A 22922-nucleotide genomic window follows, 5' to 3' on the forward strand; every position below is an offset into this window, starting at 1 on the left:
GACAGATATATGAAATAGCATCACAAAATGGGTCCTACTTTTGGTGATCTTCCATCAGAATATTGGACAAGGGGTCCTTTGTCCAGAACAGTCGTTGTTTGGATTTAGAACATCGTTTTTCCCTCTTGAATTAGCAAGCACACTGGCCAAGTGGCGCGAAGCTCTCCTTTCTGAACAAAGGCACACAACGCAACACACCTAACGTCCCGAATAAATTTAAAAAATCTAATCAAACTATATTGAAAAAACACACTTTACGATGATATTGTGACATGAATCAAATAAAATCAAAGCCGGAGATAGTAGTCGCCTATAACGACGGCTTTTCAGAAGGCAATTCCAGGTCCATCTTCGCGCTTTCCAGAAAACAGGAAATGGATGACTCATCGTGCCAAGAGGATATATTCCACCTCAGACCAAGATAAACACTTTATTTCTTCTCTCACTTCCTCTTGACATCTTGAGGAAGGTGTATGACGTGCATGTACATACGTATCATGCCCATTTATAGGCAGGCCCTTGAACAGAGCATCATTTTCAGACTTTCCACTTCCTGGTCAGAAAGTGTGCTGCCAAATGAGTTCTGTTTTACTCACAGACAAAATTCAAACAGTTTTAGAAACTAGAGAGTGTTTTCTATCCAATAGTAATAATAATATGCATATTGTACGAGCACGAATAGAGTACGAGGCCGTTTAAATTGGGCATGATTTTCCCCCAAAGTGTAAATAGCGCCCTCTATCCTCAACAGGTTTTAAGGAAATAGATGCTGGGTTCAAATAGAAGCATGTCTGTTTTCTTCAGTGATTTAAGCAAATAAAGCCTCGGCTATTAATTGAAGTTTTACGGTAGTTTACCCAAGGCTAGTGGCTATGGAGGGCATTTTAGATACCTGTAAATTACAGTACACACACACACACACACGGCAGACAGCACAGCAGAAGTTCAAACAGAAAGTACCTGTGACTCACTCCATTGAGAAATGGAAACCACCTCTGTCAACGGCTTCATAAGGAAATGCATCAGTGACGTTGTTCCCACAGTGAACGTTTGCTGCTTCCCCAATTAAAAGCCCTGAATTAACAGAGGTTGGCGCTAAACTGTGCAAGATGGCTCCGTATATCATTTTTTGTTAGTTAGTTTATTTGCTTTGTTTGTAACTTTTTTTTTTAAACTTATTTTGTACGTAATGTTGCCGCTACCGTCTCTTATGACCAGAAATAACTTTTGAACATCCCGGCTGCGATTACTCACCACGGACTGGCAGAATCCTTTGTTTCCTTTAACGTGTCTGACGAGGCCGACTCGGGAACAGGCCCACATCCCCGTGATTTACGTGAAGAGGAGGCGGAGAAAAAGGGTCTGTAGGGCGGGCTGCCTTCTGAGAATTCATAGGCGATTGAATAAACCCCCACTTCTTGCACAATTGCTAGCAGAATGGAAATCTTTGGACAATAAAATAGATGACCTATGTGGAAGATTAAACTACCAATAGGACATTCAAAACTGTAATATCTTATGCTTCACGGTGACTTGGCTGAACGACAACACTATAAACATACAGCTGGCTGGTTATACACTGCACCGGCAGGATAGAACAGTGGCGTTTGGTAAGACAAGGGGCGGCGGAATATGTATTTTTGTAAATAACAGGTGGTGCACGATATCGAAGGAAGTCTTGAGCTAATGCGGTAGGTAGTGTGGTCTAAAGCTTATCATGAGATACTCTATCTACCTAGAGAGTTTTCATCTATTTTTCGTAGCTGTTTTACATACCACCACAAACCGAGGCTGGAACAAAGACAGCATTGAATGAGCTGTATTCTGCCATTAGCAAACAAGAAAACGCTCAGCCAGAGGCGGAGCTCCTAGTAGCCAAGCTCTTTGATGCAGGGAAACTTAACATAATTAAGTCTATGATTTGATAGAGCAGTCTGAGCGGTGTTAGGCAGCAGCAGGCTCGTAAGCATTCATTCAAACAGCACTTTCCTGCATTTGCCAGCAGCTCTTCGCAATGATTGAAGCACAGCGCTGGTTTATAACTTCAAGCCTATCAACTCCCGAGATTAGGCTGGCAACACTATAGTGCCTATAAGAACATCTAATAGTCAATGGTATATGAAATACAAATGGTATAGAGAGAAATAGTCCTATAAATTCCTGTAATAACTATAACCTAAAACTACTTAATTGAGAATATTGAAGACTCATGTTAAAAGGAACCACCAGTTTTCATATGTTCTCATGTTCTGAGCAAGGAACTTAAACGTTAGCTATTTACATGGCACATATTGCACTTTTATTTTCTTCTCCAACACTGTGTTTTTGCATTATTTAAACCAAATTGAACATGTTTCATTATTTATTTGAGACTAAATTGATTTTATTTATGTATTATATTAAGTTACAATAAGTGTTAATTCAGTATTGTTGTAATTGCAATTATTACAAATATATATATTTTAAATTGGCCGATTTTAAATCGGTATCGTCTTTTTTTCCCGTCCTCCAATAATCGGTATCAGTATCTGCGTGGAAAAATCATAATCGGTCGACCTCTAGTATAAGATATGACTTCATCGCTCCTCTACTGTAGGTGAAGGTTTTTACAGGAGTTAAAAGTATCGATTTGAATACCGTAACACTTCAATTAAACGCAGTCTCAAATAGCTGTCTGTCCCTTTTTAATAGCCGGGCAATGGCACATATTTCAGCAAATTAACACCTGTTTCAAACAAACGCTGGTTCTAAAGGAATTGTTTACGAGTTTACCATGAATTGCCATTAATTGTTTACAATGTTTAATGTTTGTTTGGTTACATTTTGACATTAGTGAGTTATTTAAGTTATGGCAATCATCAGTTTTGGCTGCTAGCTAGCAGTTCTCAGCTGTTAACTGGCAAGCACAAAAACAATTAAGAACTTCGGGAGTACAGACCTTTAGAAAACAGCTGATCTCCCTCTAGTGGGGAAAGTAAGAACTACCGAAATTGTAAAAGGGGAATAATTATTCTGTCACTAAAGTTTTATATGGAGAGAAATACTGAGACAAAAGAAATGTGACGGTGTGTAAATGTTAACACATTAGTGCAGGAAGTGAAGAAATTGATTAAAATGCTGGAATTAAACAATTAACTATGCCAATGAGCAAAAAAATGTGTGCATTAAAACACAGAAATACGAGCCTTAGGCTCAAATCCGGAAACTATAATTTTGAAAACAAAACGTTTATTCTTTCAGTGAAATACAGAACCGTTCTTTATTTTATCGAACAGGTGGCAACCTTAAGTCTAAATATTGCTGTTACATTGTACAACCTTCAATGTTATGTCATAATTATGTAAAATTCTGGCAAATTAATTAAGGTCTTGGATAGAAAGAAAGGGTCTTCACACAGTTCGCAACGAGCCAGGAGGCCCAAACTGCTGCATATACCCTGACTCTGCTTACACTGAACACAAGAGATGTGACACAATTTCCCTAGTTAATATTGCCTGCTAACATGAACTTCTTTTAACTAAACATGCAGTATTAAAATATACACTTGTGTATTGATTTTAAGAAAGGCATTGATGTTTATGGTTAGGAACATTGGTGCTACGATTGTGCTTTTTTCACGAATGCGCTTTTGTTAAATCACCATCCGTTTAGCAAAGTAGGCTGTGATTCGATGAGAAATTAAGAAGCACCACATTTATTATATGCAACGCAGGACAAGCTAGTTAACCTAGTAATATCGTCAACCATGTGTAGTTAACTAGTGATTTTGTGAAGATTGATTGTTTTTTATAAGATAAGTTTAATGCTAGCTAGCAACTTACCTTGGCTCCTTGCTGCACTCGCGTAACAGGCTCTCACAGTTTCCTCGTGGATTGCAATGTAATCGGCCATAATCGGCATCCAAAAATGCCGATTACCGATTGTTATGAAAACTTGAAAATCGGCCCTAATTAACTGGCCATGCCGATTTAATCGGTCGACCTCTATCCTATACAGTTAACCTGATTAAGAGAATTGAAGAGATCATGTCGAGTCATACTGTACTGGCAAATTTGATACCACCTGCTGCGTAAGGTCCAAAAAGCTAAATCAAATCACATATCGAATCGACTTCAGGGAAACAAAAAATATATAATAAAAACGGAAAAACTAAAACAGCACAGCCTCTGAGAATAAAATGGTGGTCTTTATGGAAGTAGTTAGGATTGGTTTTGTTGAAACCAGTGTTTTTACTGAGGGCACCAAAAATGATCCCGCATCATAAAACATTTACGCCATTAGCTGGAATGTGGGGCAGCGTATAGAAGGGATGGCTTAAATCATGAGAGTAATACACACACACACACACAGAGTCATTATACAGAGAGACAATGCTGAATAAAGACCTCCAACTTTCACTGCCCCACAGCTCAAGTGGAGCTGGCAGGAGCCATTCATAGTTTGCACCTCTGTCACTCAGTCGCGTCATGCCATTGTTATGAACGTTCTCAAGCCGTCCTCTGCCGGCGGCGTCATAGTGGTGCCCAAAAGTCGTGATAAGCCCAATCATTCTGGACGGAAGCTAACGACTGTTTAGTCTAAATTACACAACAGTGTCCTGGAAATACGAGGACATTGCTAAAGTAGGCAAATATTTAGTTGGAAACAACTTTGCCATCATTATCATGTCGTCAAATTTCAAGTTTAGACAGATGGCAATGTCGTCATTAGCTAGCAAAATTCGTCAAAAATAGCAAGCAATGCTAACGTGAGCTAGCTACAATCTGGTGATCTCCCCTCAATCTTAGCTAGCTAGATAATGTTACACTGCATCAATCTGGGGACATCAAAACGACAAAAGGTTTTCCTACTAACCATTTGCCTCCTTTCAAAATGGCATTTATTTCCAAGCCATTATAATGCAGTTCTGAAGAAATCTTCCCTATTTTAGGGGACCAAAAGTGTTGAGACAAATTTACTTAAAGTATATGTGTATTAAAGAAGTAAAAAGTTTAGTATTTGGTCAAATATTCATAGCACGCAATGACTACATCAAGCTTGTGACAAATTTGTTGGATGCATTTGCTGTTTGTTTTGGTTGTGTTTCCAATTATTTTGTTCCCAGTAGAAATGAATGGTAAATTATCTATCTGTATCATTTCAAATACAAAGTGAAGGAGTACAGAGCCAAAACACTTGTCACTGTCCTAATTCTTTTGGAGCTCGCTGTATGTCAGGCAGGTTAAGAAATATTACCAGTTGTTATGCCTTTGTCAGAGAAACGTCTCAGGAAAAACATATTTGTCAAGACAACAAAACAATAGAGGGAAAGAAGCCTTGAAAAAAATATCAGTGACAAAAACACAATACACATTCATTTTACAGATTGACAACGAATGTAACTAGGTGAAAACGATGTACGCAATAAACATCTCCCAGCTAGGAAACAGACTGGAGGTATAAGGGAGTGTCGTGGGCCTTCACAAACCCTTTATAAAGGACCTTTATAATGCTTCACAAACCATTCATAAGCAAATGCCATGCTAAACAGTAAAAAAGGTATTTAATGTTGGCAATGCACCAGATTAAAAGCTATCTGCCTGGCTTGTGAACACGGGTGGGACCACCTTGTAAGAATTAAATATTGATAACCATCCACCGCGTCATTGATTCAAATAACTGCTTATTAAACCCAATTAAATCATTTGCTCCACATTTGATCATTTAGGCCTAGGTATCTAAAACAATAAGCAGTTTGATTTGATCAGAACCATCTATATGTACAGTATAGCCCAGTTTGATTGAATTCCAGCCCACAACGAAAGTGTGATTTCATGAGAAGAAAAGAAAAAACACCTACTAGGCTTTAGAACACCTAAAACAGTAATGACCGTAGGGTAAGGTTACCTCTGATTGTTTTCACAAGCCAGATGGCACACACAGGTAGACCCCTCCACCAGCTATGAGGTGCGATATGCCTCCCTCTTCATCATCTACCCTCTCCTTTATCTTGATATTCTGGCAGTAAAAGGTTGTTTACAGACAGAGCAACTCTTGCTACCAGGATTATCAATTTTCCAGACATATTCACTTTACTGCATAAGCGGTTGACTAAAACGAATTAGGCCAGCCATCCAGAATGCACTGCAATGGTACTGCACCACAACAAGAGGAAAGGCGAGGTCAGCATCTAGCAATATAGTCAAAAGTGATATCTGTCAGACATACACCGTTGGGACACTGCCCACAGCTGTGGAGCAAATATTATGAAGAACGACGTGGCATTGGATGTGCAAAGACAAGGTACACTGAAAGTAAACTACAGGTTGACATCCAATTAGACAAAAAGCAAAGCATGAACTGTCCTCTCGTTTTTCCTCTAGGGGGAGGATGTCAAGGTCTTCACCGTCTGAGGTAGATGGCTCGTTTAATTTTGTTATGGGCATGTTTACCGTACACCCACCACATTGAAGATGATGCTGTAATCACGTGTCACCACCTCGAGAGCACTTCACAGATGATGAGATGGAAAGTCAGAGACAAACAAGTGTTAGCTAGTAGGCCTACTAAACCTTGGTGAGGAACTGACAAGAAGGATTCAAAACTTTCACAAATAAATGAATGTTGCAGACTCTGATCCTGATTGGAATGTGTTATGTCACACACACAGAATAGCCAGTCACTTATGTTAGTCCGTTCCCTTTCATATCTAAAATGGCATTGAGGACAAAATAGCAAATTTATATTGAAATGTGACAGAAGAGAAGATGAAAAGTTCGGAAAAATAATTTGTTCGATAAATTAATGTATCAATACACCTAGTCACTACAAAGATACAGGTCACTCAGGGATTCCACCATGAGGTCAATCGTGACTTCAAAACAGTTAGAGTTTAATGGCTGTGATGGGAGAAAACTGATGGGTGGATGGAACATTATAATTACTTCAGAATACTAACCTAAATGACAGAGTAAAAAGAATGAAGCCTGTAGCAAATCAGAATATTGCAAAACACTCATCCTGTTTGCAACAAGGCACTAAAGTAATACTGCAAAAAATGTGGCAAAGCAATTCACTTTTTGTCCTGAATACAAAGTGTTGTATTGGATTTGCCCCAAACATATTACTTAGTACCACTCTCCATATTTTCAAGCATAGTGGTGGTGGCATCATGTTATGTGTATGCTTATATTTGTTAAGGACTGGGGAGTTTTTCAGGATAAAAAGTAAACAGAATGGAGCTAAGCAAAGGCAAAAATCTAAAGGAAAACCTAGTTCTGTCTGCCTTCCACCAGACACTGGGAGATGCTGAAAGGTGAATTCAAGACAACCTAAAACACAACGCAAAATCTACACTAGAGTTGCTTACCAATAACACAGTGAATGTTCCTGCGTAGCCGAGTTACAGTTTTGACTTAAATCTGCTTGAGAATCTAATGGCAAGACCTGAAAATGGTTGTCAAGCATGGTAATGATAAACAATCAACTTGACAGAGCTTGAAGAATTTGTAAAATAATAAATGGGCAAATGTTACACAAGTCAGATGTGGAAAGCTCTTCAAGACTCACCCACAAAGACATGCAGCTGTAATTGCTGCCAAAGGTGATTCTAACATGTATTGATTCCGGGGGTTGAATACTTATCTAATCAAGATAGTGTTGTATTATTCATGATTGTTTTTACAAAGGTTAGATTTTTTTCTTAGACTTTGATATTAGAGTATTTGGTGTAGAATCGTTGACAAAAATAAATGACAATTAAATCATTTTTAATCCAACTTTGTAAAACCACAAAATGTGGAATAAGTCAAGGGGTGTGAAAACTTTATGAAAAAAACTGTATATAGATAGCAAAACATTAAATGAGTAAATAAGTGTGAACGCGTATGGCCTACGTCAGTGGACTACTGGGGTGTCGCAGATATGGCAGTCTTGTGTGCAAAGGAATGAGATTGAAACATTCAACTAACCAATTCTGGTGCCTCATGCTAGCCTATATTTCATTTCTCGTGCGATGCAGATGGTGCCCTCAGGTCTGTTAGTGCGTCAGTTTTCCCATAACTTGCATGGTGGCACTCAAAATTGACAACATTATACATGTGGAAAAACATACATTTTCATTCTATTCCAGATATTGCCGTTCATCCGTGACCCTATACACAGTTTTCCCTTGAGCATCCTATTGTATACAACCACTGTTTCAAGCACGCATTGTAAAACGGACTGTGAACTGTTTAAGGGTACCCCACACAAACTTCATTCATCAACAACATATTGGACTAAGTAACGCATTATTTTAACATCTTCTGAAAGCTGGGTTGTGAATACAGAAACGGACAAACGCACGTTGCCGGTGCATAGTGTCAACCATTCCCTTTATAATAAACCATACCACAAACTATTTGAAATGTGCACATTGATTCCCTAATTTGGATAAAACAGAAAGGACGCGCTCATTAAGTGACGCTCTTTAATCACCGCAACTGACACCAGAAACTATTGATATCTTGACAAGGCAATTAATTGCAACCTGCGTAACCAATGAATACCAACCGTGACACACCGTCGCCAAGTTTATTTAAAAATGAAGTCTTAAATATAACAGCGTATAACTCATTAGCCTACACATTACATCCAACACAGGCAAATATTGTATATACGAGAAACTGCAGGTAGGCTAATTGAAGTGCATTTGCGAACCAAAATATAGATGAAGATGCAGGCAAAATCGTATAGTCTACGAATTAGCATAATATTCTTACCGTGTTTTAGAAGACAGTGGTGAAACGATTATACCCTTCAAATAGTCCTCCCATTGAAAGTGTAAGTGATAAAATTGTTCACACTTATTTTCTTTACACAATTGATATCGTCCTTGCGCACAGATCAGTCTCCTCAGAGGGTCGAGGGAAAAGATGGGCGATTCCAAATAATAATTTCGAATAACTCCGCTTATATTTTCTCAGAAGTCCGATAGTAGGCTAGAAGAGCTGGACATGTCTGTATGATCCGTGTACTTTCGATATTGCTGGAGAAAGAACGGTCTCCTTGTGTATCCAGATGACAGTCCCTCAAAAGAAGTGGCGCACATCACGTCCTCTTGTGCAGTAACTACTACATCACGTCCTCTTGTGCAGTAACTACTACATCACGTCCGAAAGTAAAAGCTCAAAGGCAAAACACATTAGCGCAAAAAAAAGTAGGCTGTGCCAATAAATGTGTCTTGTTTGAAAATCTCCACGGCAAAGAGCTCGATATATTTTTTTGCTTCCAAAGCTTTGCTCTCGGCGCATATGACAAACCAATTTCGGAGCACTGCCTGGGAGAAATGCAGTCTTTGACTCAAGGTAGAATGCGAGAACGGCGAGACGCAAAACTCGGATCTGGATTGTCGCTCACACAATATACTCGGGCTCCACCTAGCAGTAAACATGGGATAAAAATGCAACCAACTACCTACGCCTCTACCTGTATCATGCGTGTTTGACTGTCAAGTGAAAGTCATATTACATTTGTTTCAGTAAAATAGGTCTGTGCTTGCAGTCCTGACTCGAAATATTTATGAGTAACATAACTCTCAAAAATTGCTTGGTAAGGCTGTGGACATGTGAAAATGAATTAACTCTCAGCTGCTAGCAACACTGTATATAAGTGTACCACTTTCATTAAAGTACCAAATAATTAACAGCTGTGCCATATAGATTGAAAAATAGTTGGGAAGATATTTTCGATGTACTGATTCCATGGTTTGTGAACTGATACGCAAAACGACTCCGGATTCAAACCGTATAATTTTACCATTGAAATTATTATACAAAATTATTGCAACCAATATATATATATATATATATATATATATATATATATATATATATATATATATATATATATGGGGGATACAACCTTCCCAGCTCTGCAGATTTTCCGGCAAAAAGACAGATTTATTTTGGTACTGTCCATATGTAGCTTGTTTTTAGTCACAGGTCCAAGAATGGCTAATGCTGCAGATAGCACTACTGGGTGGTTTGAAAAGTCATAGTCAATCGATCAATAATATAATAATACTTTTAGCAACAGAAAAACATCTTTAATTTACCATCTGTAGAAAGTATGAGAATAGAAAGTTTCAGAACTTTTGTGACACATCACAGCACAGTTTAAAATAATATGGCAAATAGAAGAGCTAGATGGGAGGGGTTGAATGGAGCTAAAAGGTGGGACTAATAGCAACAAGATAACTCATGTAAAATATACTGTGTCTCTAAACTGTATATACTGTAGGTTCAGAACTTTTGTGAAACAGCACAGTTAAAAATATATGGCAAATAGAAATCCAACTGGATGGACATCAGAAATAGATGAGAGAGGTTGAGGGTAGAGGAAGGACAGGTCTAAAAACAAACAAAATATAACTATTGTAAAATAGATTGTGTCCGTAAAATGTATATAGTATGTATAAACTGGAAGTAGAAGCCTAAGTGTTGTTTTTCATTAGTTTACACCAATTAGGGGAGGGGTGGTAGGGTTAATGGAAAATAATAAAGGAAAATATATTTTTAAAAGAAATATGTATGTATGTATATGTATATATAAGTACCAGTCAAAAGTTTGGGGACACCTACTCATTCAAGGGTTTTTCTTTATTATTGCTATTTTCTTGTAGAATAACAGTGAAGACATCAAAACTATGAAGTAACACATATGGAATCATGTAGTTACCAAAAAAGTGTTAAACAAATCAAAATATATTTTATGTTTGAGATTCTTCAAAGTAGCAACCCTTTGCCTTGATGACAGCGTTGCACACTCTTGGTATTCTCTCAACCAGCTTCACCTGGAATGCTTTTCCAACAGTCTTGAAGGAGTTGCCACATATGTTGAGCACTTGTTGGCTGCTTTTCCTTCACTCTGCGGTCCAACTCATCCCAAACCATCTCAATTTGGTTGAGGTCAGGGGATTGTGGAGGCCAGGTCCTCTGATGCAGCAGTCCATCCCTCTCCTTCTTGGCCATCTAGCCTTTACACAGCCTGGAGGTGTGTTGGGTTATTGTCCCGTTGAAAAACAAATGATAGTCCCACTAAGCGTTAACCAGATGGGCTGCAACATATGAGGCTGGTAACTCTAATGAACGAATCCTCTGCAGCAGAGGTAACTCTACAATCGATCTGCAAAATTAAAGCTGATCTACCCCTCCTCCCCAAATAATAATAAACATAAATAAGGTATAAGCCTAGTTAAAATGATTAGTTTTCACCTTATAAAGCTGTGGGCTAATAAATAGTTGATGTTTGATTGAGAATGTTTTCAAACTGGAAAATGTACTGATAGAGATTATGAATTAATGAAGTAATGTATTAATTATTAAATGAATGAATGTATGTTAAATGACAGGTCTGCATATCTTAAATGTTATACTGAATGTTTAGGACTAAATACATGTAAATATGTCTTTTTTTAAAGTATTGTTTCAAAATCAATCACCAAAAGAGCTCTATATCACATACAAATGTTTGAATATCGTGTTGTGTAGACCTTGATAGTGAAGCACATTCCTTTTAAGTATACTGGGATACCTTGATCTAGTGCACTGCAGGCAGGCAGTGGTTCATTTTTCAACGGGGCTTCCATTTGAAAAGACGAAGTGTTATCTCTAGCCAGCACTGCTTGCAATGTACCCCCGATGCAAATGGATTTCTGCAGGAAGTACGCTGACCAAAGCTGCATGTCATTACTGTACCAGTGCTTGAGAACCTTGGTAGCTACCTAGGTTCTGTATGGCTATATACTGTATATAATATACTGCTGCCATGGTGACTGCATTAAACAGTACATGAAAACTGCCTCCACAACAACATATTCCAAGCACAATTATGTGAATATCATACCATTTATGGAAATAACCACATTCTGAGATCTTGCATTATCACACATTTCAGAGACACAAATTAGACCAAGACAGTTTAATAGTATAGGTTGCATGTTACACCATAGCACATACGTTTGCGTCCCAAATGGCACCCTGTATTCTATAGTACACTACTTTTGAACAGAGACCTATGGGCACTGGTCAAAAGTGGTGCAGTAAATAGGGAATAGGTTGCCAATTGCAGGAGAGATTGAGAGGGACAGAGAGGCATGCGTCCTGCATCATGTAACTAACTCAGTCCGCCTCCGCCACACTTGCAGCCGTATGTGCTATATGCTGATTCTATGGAGCTTCAGTGACTAGATTCACAATAGTGAGATACATTGGTGGAGGATACCATAATTGAGTCATTATTGAATAGACAGAGGCATATTTCAATTTCTTATTACTTGTAAACTTGGCCATTGAGTTACTGGACAATGTATAATCATGTGTGTGTGTGTGTGTGTGTGTGTGTGTGTGTGTGTGTGTGTGTGTGTGTGTGTGTGTGTGTGTGTGTGTGTGTGTGTGTGTGTGTGTGTGTGTGTGTGTGTGTGTGTGTGTGTGTGTGTGTGTGTGTGTGTGTGTGTGTGTGTGTGTGTGTGTTACTGACAAATACAGCTGCCAACAGTGGGGTTTACCCAACACAGACAGTTAAGCACCTGAGACATACTGTAGTCATAATAATTGAACATCTTAAAGTGATACATGGAACCATAAAAGCTCAATGCACAAACTCAACATGCCGCTGAGAAACTATGCCAAATATAAAGCTGTTTAGGAAAATTAAAGCTTATGGGGACATGAAGCAAATCAAATAAAGTAGCAGACATTCCCATTCATTCATGCTTGCAAGCAAGCAGAGGATTTTATTTCATCGTGGAATGTTGACACTTTAATAGTGCTGAATGCTTAAAGTGCTGAAGCAACTTAAAGCTTAGTTGTCCTCTGCTTATTGTGTTAAAATGTGTGAATGTGCTGTTGTTTTGCATTATTTACAAAGGGTTGTTTGATTTCTCGATTTTCAACATGAGTATCAAGATAGTGAACCTAGTTGTAATTGTTAGGCCTTTGTGCCTTTGGGTAACCTTCTCACTACTTGATAGTAGGCTTTTGAGCAAGAGCAATCGAACCTTATATAAATATCAAGTTTGCTTAGCCTTACTTTCTGATGGTCTCACGTAGAGCATATAAAAGTTCTGTAGACATTTGGAAGGTTTAGGCCTACCGACAACTATACTGTTATCCAACAGTTAGCCAGTCTACTTTACTTGCATAACAATGGTTGAATGGAAACATGGTTAGTGTTAGGTTTTCAATGTTGCCGAGAGCTGTGACACACTGGTCTGGACCGGAGCCCGTTTGTTGGTGCAATATTTGCTGAAAAATTTGCTCAAGCTTTGATTGGTTCTCTTAAACGTTATTGTTTTCCTGAGGGGTTGAGAACTCTCCTTGTTTGGATTGAAAATCCAACCGTTGTATTGGAAGGGGGCTGTGTGTGGCTGTCCATGGGGCTGTTTGAGTGAGACAGAGAGGAACCAATCAGTAAAAAAGCACTGCCCCCTTTACTATCAACGCTTCAAACCTATAACATCAAGTTGCCTTTTCAGACTCTGAAGTTTAGGAAGACCTCGAGTTTGCAGTCAGCCAGACTAGACAGTCATTGGTTTCACATGCAAAACGGTTTAGCTTTATCATATCATGCCTATTGTCAAAGGTTTGGGTATTGAGTTTGCTATTTCTATATTTAGAAATGGTTAGAAATTACCTTTGAATCCTCATGATTGACTCGGTGAAATGTTTGTTGTTTCTGCTGTGTCAACCAGAGCAGTGTTTGGGAATGCCAATTATCCTGTGTTTTTGGGTAGGCCTAATGTAATGTTACTAAATCCCAAAGGGAGGGTAGGGTTTGCCGGTCTATTACATGTTCTATGCATAGTTAAACACTACTATTGAAATGCAGGCTATATACAGTATTTGGTCGTTGAGATTGTATTACCTGAATGTGTGAATAGTGTTTTCATGCCTACGGAAGACTATTAATTGATGATTGGTCTAAAATGGAATAGTCCATGTTGAGGGTATCCCAGGTATCCTGTTGAAAGCCTGTCACTCCTCTGCCAGAGAGAAAGGGGGTAAGGTTGGTATACTGAATGCTCTAGCAGGTGTGATTGAGGCTTGATTGTTTATCCGTTTATCTGAGAATGTTTTCCTGTTTGTTGTTTTTGTTGTAAATATGTGTTACATAGTGTATATGTAAGTTTGGCGCCATTAGCTTCTCCACTAATAAAAGTCCTCACTCAAGGCATTACACTTCACGAACATCATGATGCCTGCCTCCTCACTGCAACATCCACCCTGGCACTGGAAGGCTAACATAACACCATGCGGACAGATCAATTTACGCCTGTGTTCTCAGTGAGTCAGAATTTCATAATCAATTTGCAATGTGGTGTATCACTTGAAATGGCACGTCCTTGTTTAAAGCTGAATGTCAACTCAATGAATGTCAGAGGGAGATATGACATTGTTGAACATCAAACAGGTCAGTAATATTGACAGCAGGGCTGGTGTCAATCCCTTTTTAATTCCAGTCAATTCAGAAAGTAAACCAAATCCCAATTCCAAAATGTCCTCATTGAAAAGCATCGAATACTCTTTACAATAGAAAAATAAAACCCATAAAGAAGGAGAAAAACTACAAGATAAAATCCAGAAAAACACAGTTTAAATAGAAACACTAACACCCTTCAACAGTTGAAGCTTGAATATAACACAATAAACACCTGATCTGCAGAGATTTCTGCCAGGAAATCCAAGCAACAATATGTTGAGAAAGGTGAATGTTCAGGGAAAATTGGCAAATTAAGAAAGATTGGCAAATTAAGAAAGAGGAAGAGGAGCGTACCAACCATAGCATTCAAACCCCAATTGGTACATAACAATGGATCCTCCTGAAATCAACTATGTCTTAAAAGAAATGATCACAAACTGTATCAATCCGAAAACAAAAGTTCAAAGGAAGATACAGACAATTTCCTTTCAGACCGTTTTACAAATTTATAAGTGAACCAAAATAAATAAATATGGATATAAACATAACCTCAGGTGAATTGTTGGAGGCCATCAATAATCTACAAAACGGGACAGCGTCCCAAATTACCAACGTCTATGTTAATTATGATCACAGCAGCTCTAGAGAAAAATGTACTTCCCCGGTCATTATGTTTGGCTACAATCACCCTACTTAAAAAGAAAGATAAGGATCCTTCTGCCCAGTATCACTCTTGAATGTGGATTACAAAATCATTGCTAAACTATTGGCTTTTCTCATAGAAACAGTAATACAAAAGTTGATTCACTCAGATCAAACAGGGTTTATAAAGAACAGGATGTCTTCAAATAATCTCTACCGTTTTTGTTTTTCCTCAATATAATTCGTCACACCAAGAACTTGAATGCTCCCATAGTGACAGTATCAACAGATGCTGAAAAAGCATTCGATAGGGTGGAATGGCATATTTGGTGGCTGTTTTAAAAAGTTTGGTTTTAGTCTGGTATTTTGTTCCTGGATTAAGCTATTGTACAAAGATGCACCAAAGCATCTTTACGAACAAATGGACAGATCTCTGAATCATTTAAGTTATCAAGAGGGACAAAACAGGGATGACCTTTGTCTAGTTATTTATTTTCTTCAACCACAGAACCCCTAGCATCAATAATTAGAACTCACGGTTCACTCCGGGGCATAGAGATTGGTGGAGATCAACATGTGATATAATTTTATGCAGATTACATTTTACTGTATTTATCTGAACCAGAACATTCTCTATAATTTATTTTACTACTATTGGACACATGGTGCTGTAGAATTCAAAGTGAATTGGGAGAACATTGAAATAATGCAAATTTCTAATTATGATATACAAAACAAATATATTACCAAGATGTACTGTATGTATTTATATAGCCATTACATTCATAGGACTTCAAACATTCATGCCAGAATGCATGCAATGCACCCAGAAATGTTACATCTCTGTTGGAGATGCAAAAAGCACAAAGGAACCCTATTACACATGCTGTGGTCCTGTAACAAACTGACACCATTTTGGGATAATGTATGTGCTATCATTTCATTGTGTCTAGGAATTGATATACATCCATCTCCATGATTATATATGTTGGGGAATGTATACATTGTTGATCAATATCAGAGAACGTTTTGTCATCTAGGTCTAATTAGTGCAAATAAACATGAACTCAACAAAAAAAGAAACGTCCTCTCACTGTCAACTGCGTTTATTTTCAGCAAACTTACATGTGTACACATTTGTATGAACATAACAAGATTCAACAACTGAGACTTAAACTGAACAAGTTCCACAGACATGTGACTAACAGAAATTGAATAATGTGTCCCTGAACAAAGGGGGGGGGGTCAAAATCTAAAGTAACAGTCAGTATCTGGTGTGGCCACCAGCTGCATTAAGTACTGCAGTGCATCTCCTCCTCATGGACTGCACCAGATTTGCCAGTTCTTGCTGTGAGATGCTACCCCACTCTTCCACCAAGGCACTTGCAAGTTCCTGGACATTTCTGTGGGGAACGGCCCTAGCCCTCACCCTCCGATCCAACAGGTCCCAGACGTGCTCAATGGGATTGAGATCCAGGCTCTTTTCTGGCCATGGCAGAACACTGACATTCCTGTCTTGCAGGAAATCATGCACAGAATGAGCAGTATGGCTGGTGGCATTGTCATGCTGGAGGGTCATGTCAGGATGAGCCTGCAGGAAGGGTACCACATGAGGGAGGAGGATGTCTTCCCTGTAACGCAAAGCGTTGAGATTGCCTGCAATGACAACAAGCTCAGTCCGATGATGCTGTGACACACCGCCCCAGAACATGACGGACCCTCCACCTCCAAATCAATCCCGCTCCAGAGTACAGGTCTCGGTGTAACGCTCATTCCTTCGACGATATATGCGAATCCGACCATCACTCCATGTAAGACAAAACCGCAACTCATTAGTGAAGAGCACTTTTTGCCAGTCCCGTCTCGTCCTGCGACAGTGGGTTTGTGCCCATAGGCGACGTTGTTGCCGATGATGTCTGGTAAGGACCTGCCGTACAACAGGCCTACAAGCCCTCAGTCCAGCCTCTCTCAGCCTATTGCAGACAGTCTGAGCACTGATGGAGGGATTGTGCGTTCCTGGTGTAACTCGGGCAGTTGTTGTTGCCATCCTGTACCTGTCCCGCAGGTGTGATGTTCAGATGTACCGATCCTGTGCAGGTGTTGTTACACGTGGTCTGCCATTGCGAGGACGATCAGCTGTCCGTCCTGTCTCCCTGTAGCGCTGTCTTAGGCGTCTCACAGTACGGACATTGCAATTTATTGCCCTGGCCACATCTGCAGTCCTCATGCCTCCTTGCAGCATGCTTAAGGCACGTTCACGCAGATGAGCAGGGACCCTGGGCATGATCACCTTGGGGAATGTGTTGTATAGTGGCTGTTTTTTATTTTGTTTCTGTTGTTTGTGGGGTGCTGTGGAAATTCAATAAAACAAAACATTGAAAAAACAATGGAATTTGTATTGAAATTGAATTTGAAATTTCAGTATACTTCCTTACTTGTCTGGAATTGAATTGGAATTGACCCCAGCCCTGATTGACAGGAATATTTATGTAAGGACCGATGCTGGAGGTGAGAAGCAGGTACGAGTAGTCAACATTTAATTTTGACCGGACATAGAACGTAACAGGAACAGCGTCAGCATCGGGTAACATAAGGCCATATGACAATTAATGCAGCAGCGGGGAACAGAGATAGGGAACTGACAAATATAGGGGAGGTAATAAACAGGTGATCGAGTCCAATAATACGCTGATGCGCATGACAGGGAAAGGCAGGTGTGCGTACTGATGGTGGCAGTAGTGCATAATGCTGGGGAGCCTGGCGCCTTCAAGAGTAAGGGAGGGGGAGCAGGAGCAGGAGCTATATCTAAGTTATAGATATAGCTTTAGTGTAGTTTGAACTGTGAAGGTTGAAATTCAGTTTAGTACCCCACATAGATACGTTTAACAAGCTCTCTAAACAAGATAGAAACTTAGCTACAAATCATCAAGAAAAAGCACATTATAACATAGCCCTACAGAGCTCTCTGTCACGTATACAGCTAATAACAGTAAGTACAGTTATTTTAACAGTAATGTTTCGTCATAGCGCATAACATTGGAAATTGTATGCGCTAATTTGTTGCGGAACAGCGGCACTGATCGGCAAATAACTCGCAAGGTGGGTATCTATACTGAACAAAAATATAAACGCAACATACAACAATTTCAAAGATTTTACTGAGTGACAGTTCATATAAGAAAATCAGAAAATCGAAATAAATAAATTAGGTCGTAATCTATGGATTTCATATGACAGGGAATATATACTTTACAATAAATGTAAGGGCGTGGATCAGAAAACCTGTCATCGCACTGCATTTGCCTCATGCAGCGCGACACATCTCTTACGCAAGTACTGTAGTTGATTAGGCTCCTGATTGTGGCCTGTGGAATATTGTCCCACTCCTCTTCAATGGCTGTGCGAAGTTGCTGGATATTAGCAGGAACTGGAACATGCTGTCATACTTGTCGATCCAGAACATCCCAAATATGCTCAATGGGTGACATGTCTGGTGAGTATGCAGGCCATAGAAGAACTGGGGCATTTTCCAGGAATTGTGTACAGATCCTTGTGACATGGGCCGTGCGTTATCATGCTGAAACATGAGTTGATGGCGGCAGATGTACGGCAGGACAATGGGCCTTAGGATCTTGTCACGGTATCTCTGTTCATTCAAATTGCCATCGATAAAATGCAATTGTGTTTGTTGTCCGTAGCTTATGCCCGCCCATACAATAACATCACCGCTACCATGGGGCACTCTGTTCACAACATTGATGTCAGCAAACTGCTTGCCCACACAACCCCATACACATGGTTTGCGGTTGTGATGCCAGTTGGACAAACTGCCAAATTCTCTAAAACGACATCTACTTATGGTAGAGAAATGAACATAACATTCTCTGGCAACAGCTCTGGTGGACATTCCTGCAGTTAGCATGCCAATTGCACGCTCCCTCAAAACTTGAGACATCTGTGGCATTGTGTTGTGTGACAAAACTGCACATTTTAGATTGGGATTTTATTGTCCACAGCACAAGGTGCACCTGTGTAATGATCATGGTGTTTAATCAGCTTCTTGACATGCCACACCTGCCAGGTGGTTGGATTATCTTGGCAAAGGAGAAATGCGCACTAACGCATTTAAAAACATTTTAGAGAAATAAGCTTTTTGTGCGTATGGAACATTTCTGGGATCTTTTATTTCAGCTCATGAAAAATGAGGAGCAACACTTTACATGTTACGTTTATATTTTTGTTCAGTGTATATATTGTATGGTATAGATGCTACACAAATAATTTATACGCAAAGTCACTACATAAAGGGTGATATAAAAGGTCAAACATATGTATCAATAAAACTTGAATTAGAACAAAAATCCTGCATTCCCACTCATTAAAATGTACCAATATAATTGTAGACTTGTACACATGTTCTATGATTAGGGGAGGTGTTTGTGTACTGTCGTCCCACTAATCAGAGCAGCAAAGCTCAACTAGATCACTCCCTGACCGTAGAGAGCTTTTTATGTCTCTATTTTGGTTTGGTCATGGTGTGATTTGGGTGGGCATTCTATGTTGTATGTTCTATGATTTTGCATTTCTATGTGTTGGGCCGGGTGTGGTTCTCAATCAGGGACAGCTGTCTATCGTTGTTTCTGATTGAGACACATACTTAGGTTGCCTTTTTCCCACCTGTATTGGTGGGTAGTTGTCCATGTTTAGTTGCCTGTGAGCACTACGTTGGCTTCACGGTTCGTTTGTTCGTTTGTTCGTTTGTTCGTTTGTTCGTTTGTTCGTTTGTTCGTTTGTTCGTTTGTTCGTTTGTTCGTTTGTTCGTTTGTTCGTTTGTTCGTTTGTTCGTTTGTTCGTTTGTTCGTTTGTTCGTTTGTTCGTTTGTTCGTTTGTTCGTTTGTTCGTTTGTTCGTTTGTTCGTTTGTTCGTTTGTTATTTTGTTATTTTGTTATTTTGTTAGTTTGTTAAGTGTTCTTTGTTGAATTAAAAGATGTATTCCAATCGCGCTGCACCGTGGTCCACTCCTTTAAACGGCCGTGACATAGATAGCATGGTTGAATTTGAGATAGTTACTGACAACGTGTGTCAGGTCTCAGAGGTAATGCCTAGGCTTCAGCTCAGTAGTCTAAACACTGTCTTGCCGCGCTGCAGAAGGCCAGGATTTGTCTGTCACACCTTGACATATGATTGATTTTTACATGACTTGCATTGGCTAATGGAGCTTGGTTAATTTGTGCCATTTATGATGGTACATAATAGGGTTTATGAAATAATCATGTCTATCTAATTGCAGAGGAAATAACTGCAATGTCAACTATTGGGGATAGAATAGAACTTTCATTTGTCAAATCTACCAGCTCATCCAATGACTTCCCCACTTTCATATTGGCCTCCCATAGGTTGATACAATAAACTGTCTAGGAATCTGAAATGCACGACTGAACAAGAACATCCTGTTATAAAAGCAGCATGGATTGGAAAAGGGATTTAGCAAAAAGTGTCCCAAAATGATCTGAATTCACACTTGAAAAATTAGCAACTGTATCATATAAAGGGTTGCAAAACAGTTTGGCAAACCATATGTTATGACCTAAACTTAACAATATGTCTGTCAAACTATATTTTCACAGTGTTATGAATGAATTGTGGTTCATAGTGTGGCTGATTTTAAAATCGCACTAGTACTGTACAAAGTTTGAGGTGCGCTATTTGATTGATTCCCCCGCTCCCCCTACCTCTGGCATCCAGTGTGGAGAACTGAGGTCAACCTAGCCCCGCCCCCCTCCCCATGTTGTACTTCTGAGTGGGAAACCTTCCTAGGCAATAGCCTGCCTAGCTCACAAACTAGAATCAGGGCACCCACTATGACAAGGTTAATTGACCCACAGTCCCACACGGTGACATGATATCATTGATGTGACGTGCAAATGAGCGAATAAAAACTGATCTCGCAAATGTCACCATTCCAATTTTTTGGTGCGGTCACCCCGTGCCGCCCCCATGTCGCCTATACCTAAATCCGCTACTGCAGCCGTGTATATCCCCCCACAAGAGGATACCAAGATGGCCATCAAGGAACTTCACTGGACTTTATGCAAACTGGAAACCATATATCTTGAGGCTGCATTTATTGTAGCTGGAGATTTTAACAAGGCTAATTTGAGAAAAAGGCTCAGCATATCGATTGCTAAACACGAGCAAGTAGCTACTCTAACTTCCGTGATGTATACAAGGCCCTCCCCCGCCCTCCTTTGGCAAATCTGCCCATGACTCCATCTTGTTGCTCCACTCCTATAGGCAGAAACTAAAACAGGAAGACACCGTGCTTAGGTCTATCCAACGCTGGTCTGACCAATCGGATTCCACACTTCAAGATTGCTTCGATCACGTGGACTGGGATATGTTCCGGGTAGCCTCAGATAATAACATTGACATATACGCTGACTTGGTGAGGGAGTTTATAAGGAAGTGTATGGGAGATGTTGTACCCACTGAGACTATTAAAACCTTCCCTAACTAGAAACCGTGGATTGATGGCAGCATTCGCGCAAAACTGAAAGCACATGCCACCGCATTTAATCATGGCAAGGCGAATGGAAATATGGCCAAATACAAACAGTGTAGTTATTCCCTCCGTAAGGCAATCAAACAAGCAAAGTGTCATTATAGAGACAAAGTGGAGTCGCAATTCAATGGCTCAAACACGAGATGTATGTGGCAGGGTCTACAGACAATCACGGATTACAAAAAGAAAACCAGCACCGTCGGGGACATCAATGTCTTGCTTCCAGACAAATTAAGCAACTTCTTTGCATGCTTTGAGAACAATACAGTGCCACCCACGCTGCCCACTACCAAAGACTGTGGGCTCTCCTCCTTCGTGGCCAACGTGAGTAAAACATTTAAACGTGTTAACCCTCGCAAGGCTGCCGGCCCAGACGGCATCCCTAGCCTCGTCCTCAGAGCATGCGCAGACCAGCTGGCTGGTGTGTTTACGGACATATTTAATCAATCCCTATCGCAGTCTGCTGTCCCCACATGCTTCAAGATGGCCACCATTGTTTCTGTTCCCAAGAAAGCTAAGATAACTGAACAAAGTGACTATTGCTCCGTAGCACTCACTTCTGTCATCATGAAGTGCTTTGAGAGACTAGTCAAGGATCATATAACCTTCACCCTACCTGTCACCCTAGACCCACTTCAATTTGCTTTCCGCCCCAATAGGTCCACAGATGCTGTAATCGCCATCACACTGCCCACTGCACACTGCCCAATCCCATCTGGACAAGAAGAATACCTATGTAATAATGCTGTTCTTTGACTACAGCTCAGCACTCAACACCATAGTACCCTCCAAACTCATCATAGTAACCCCCCCCCCCCCCCCCCCCCCCGTCCAACTGGGTCCTGGAATTCCTGATGGACCGCCTTCAGGTGGTGAAGGTGGGAAACATCTCCACTCCGCTGATCCTCAACACTGGGGCCCACAAGGGTAAGTTCTCAGCCTCCTGTACTCCCTGTTCACAGACAACTGCGTGGCCATGCACGCCTCCAACTCCATCATCAAGTTTGCAGACGACACAACAGTGGTAGGCTTGATTACCAACAACGACGAGACAGCCTACAGGGAGGAGGGGAGGCATCTCGGGGTGTGGTGTCAGACAAATAACCTCTCACTCAATGTCAGAAAAACAAACTACATGATCATGAACTTCAGAAAACAGAAAAGGGAACACCCCCCTGTCCACATCGACAGGACAGCAGTGGAGAAGGTGGAAAGTTAAGTTACTCGGTGTACATGTCGCAGACAAACTGAAATGGTCCACGCACACAGACAGTGTGGT

The 22922-nt window shown here is 40.1% G+C and overlaps 1 protein-coding gene across 1 annotated transcript in view; it reads right to left on the minus strand.

The window, feature by feature from the left end:
• Positions 1–9344, minus strand: part of LOC129835190 (adhesion G protein-coupled receptor L3-like) — a 147552-nt gene extending 138208 nt beyond the window's left edge. Inside the window, exon 1 of the mRNA XM_055900625.1 lies at positions 8742–9344. The gene's annotated coding sequence lies outside the window, so the exon portion shown is untranslated. The remainder of the gene's footprint in view (positions 1–8741) is intronic.
• Positions 9345–22922: the final 13578 nt, after the last annotated feature.

The sequence above is a fragment of the Salvelinus fontinalis genome, chromosome 36, assembly GCF_029448725.1.
Source record: "Salvelinus fontinalis isolate EN_2023a chromosome 36, ASM2944872v1, whole genome shotgun sequence".
NCBI lineage: Eukaryota > Metazoa > Chordata > Actinopteri > Salmoniformes > Salmonidae > Salvelinus > Salvelinus fontinalis.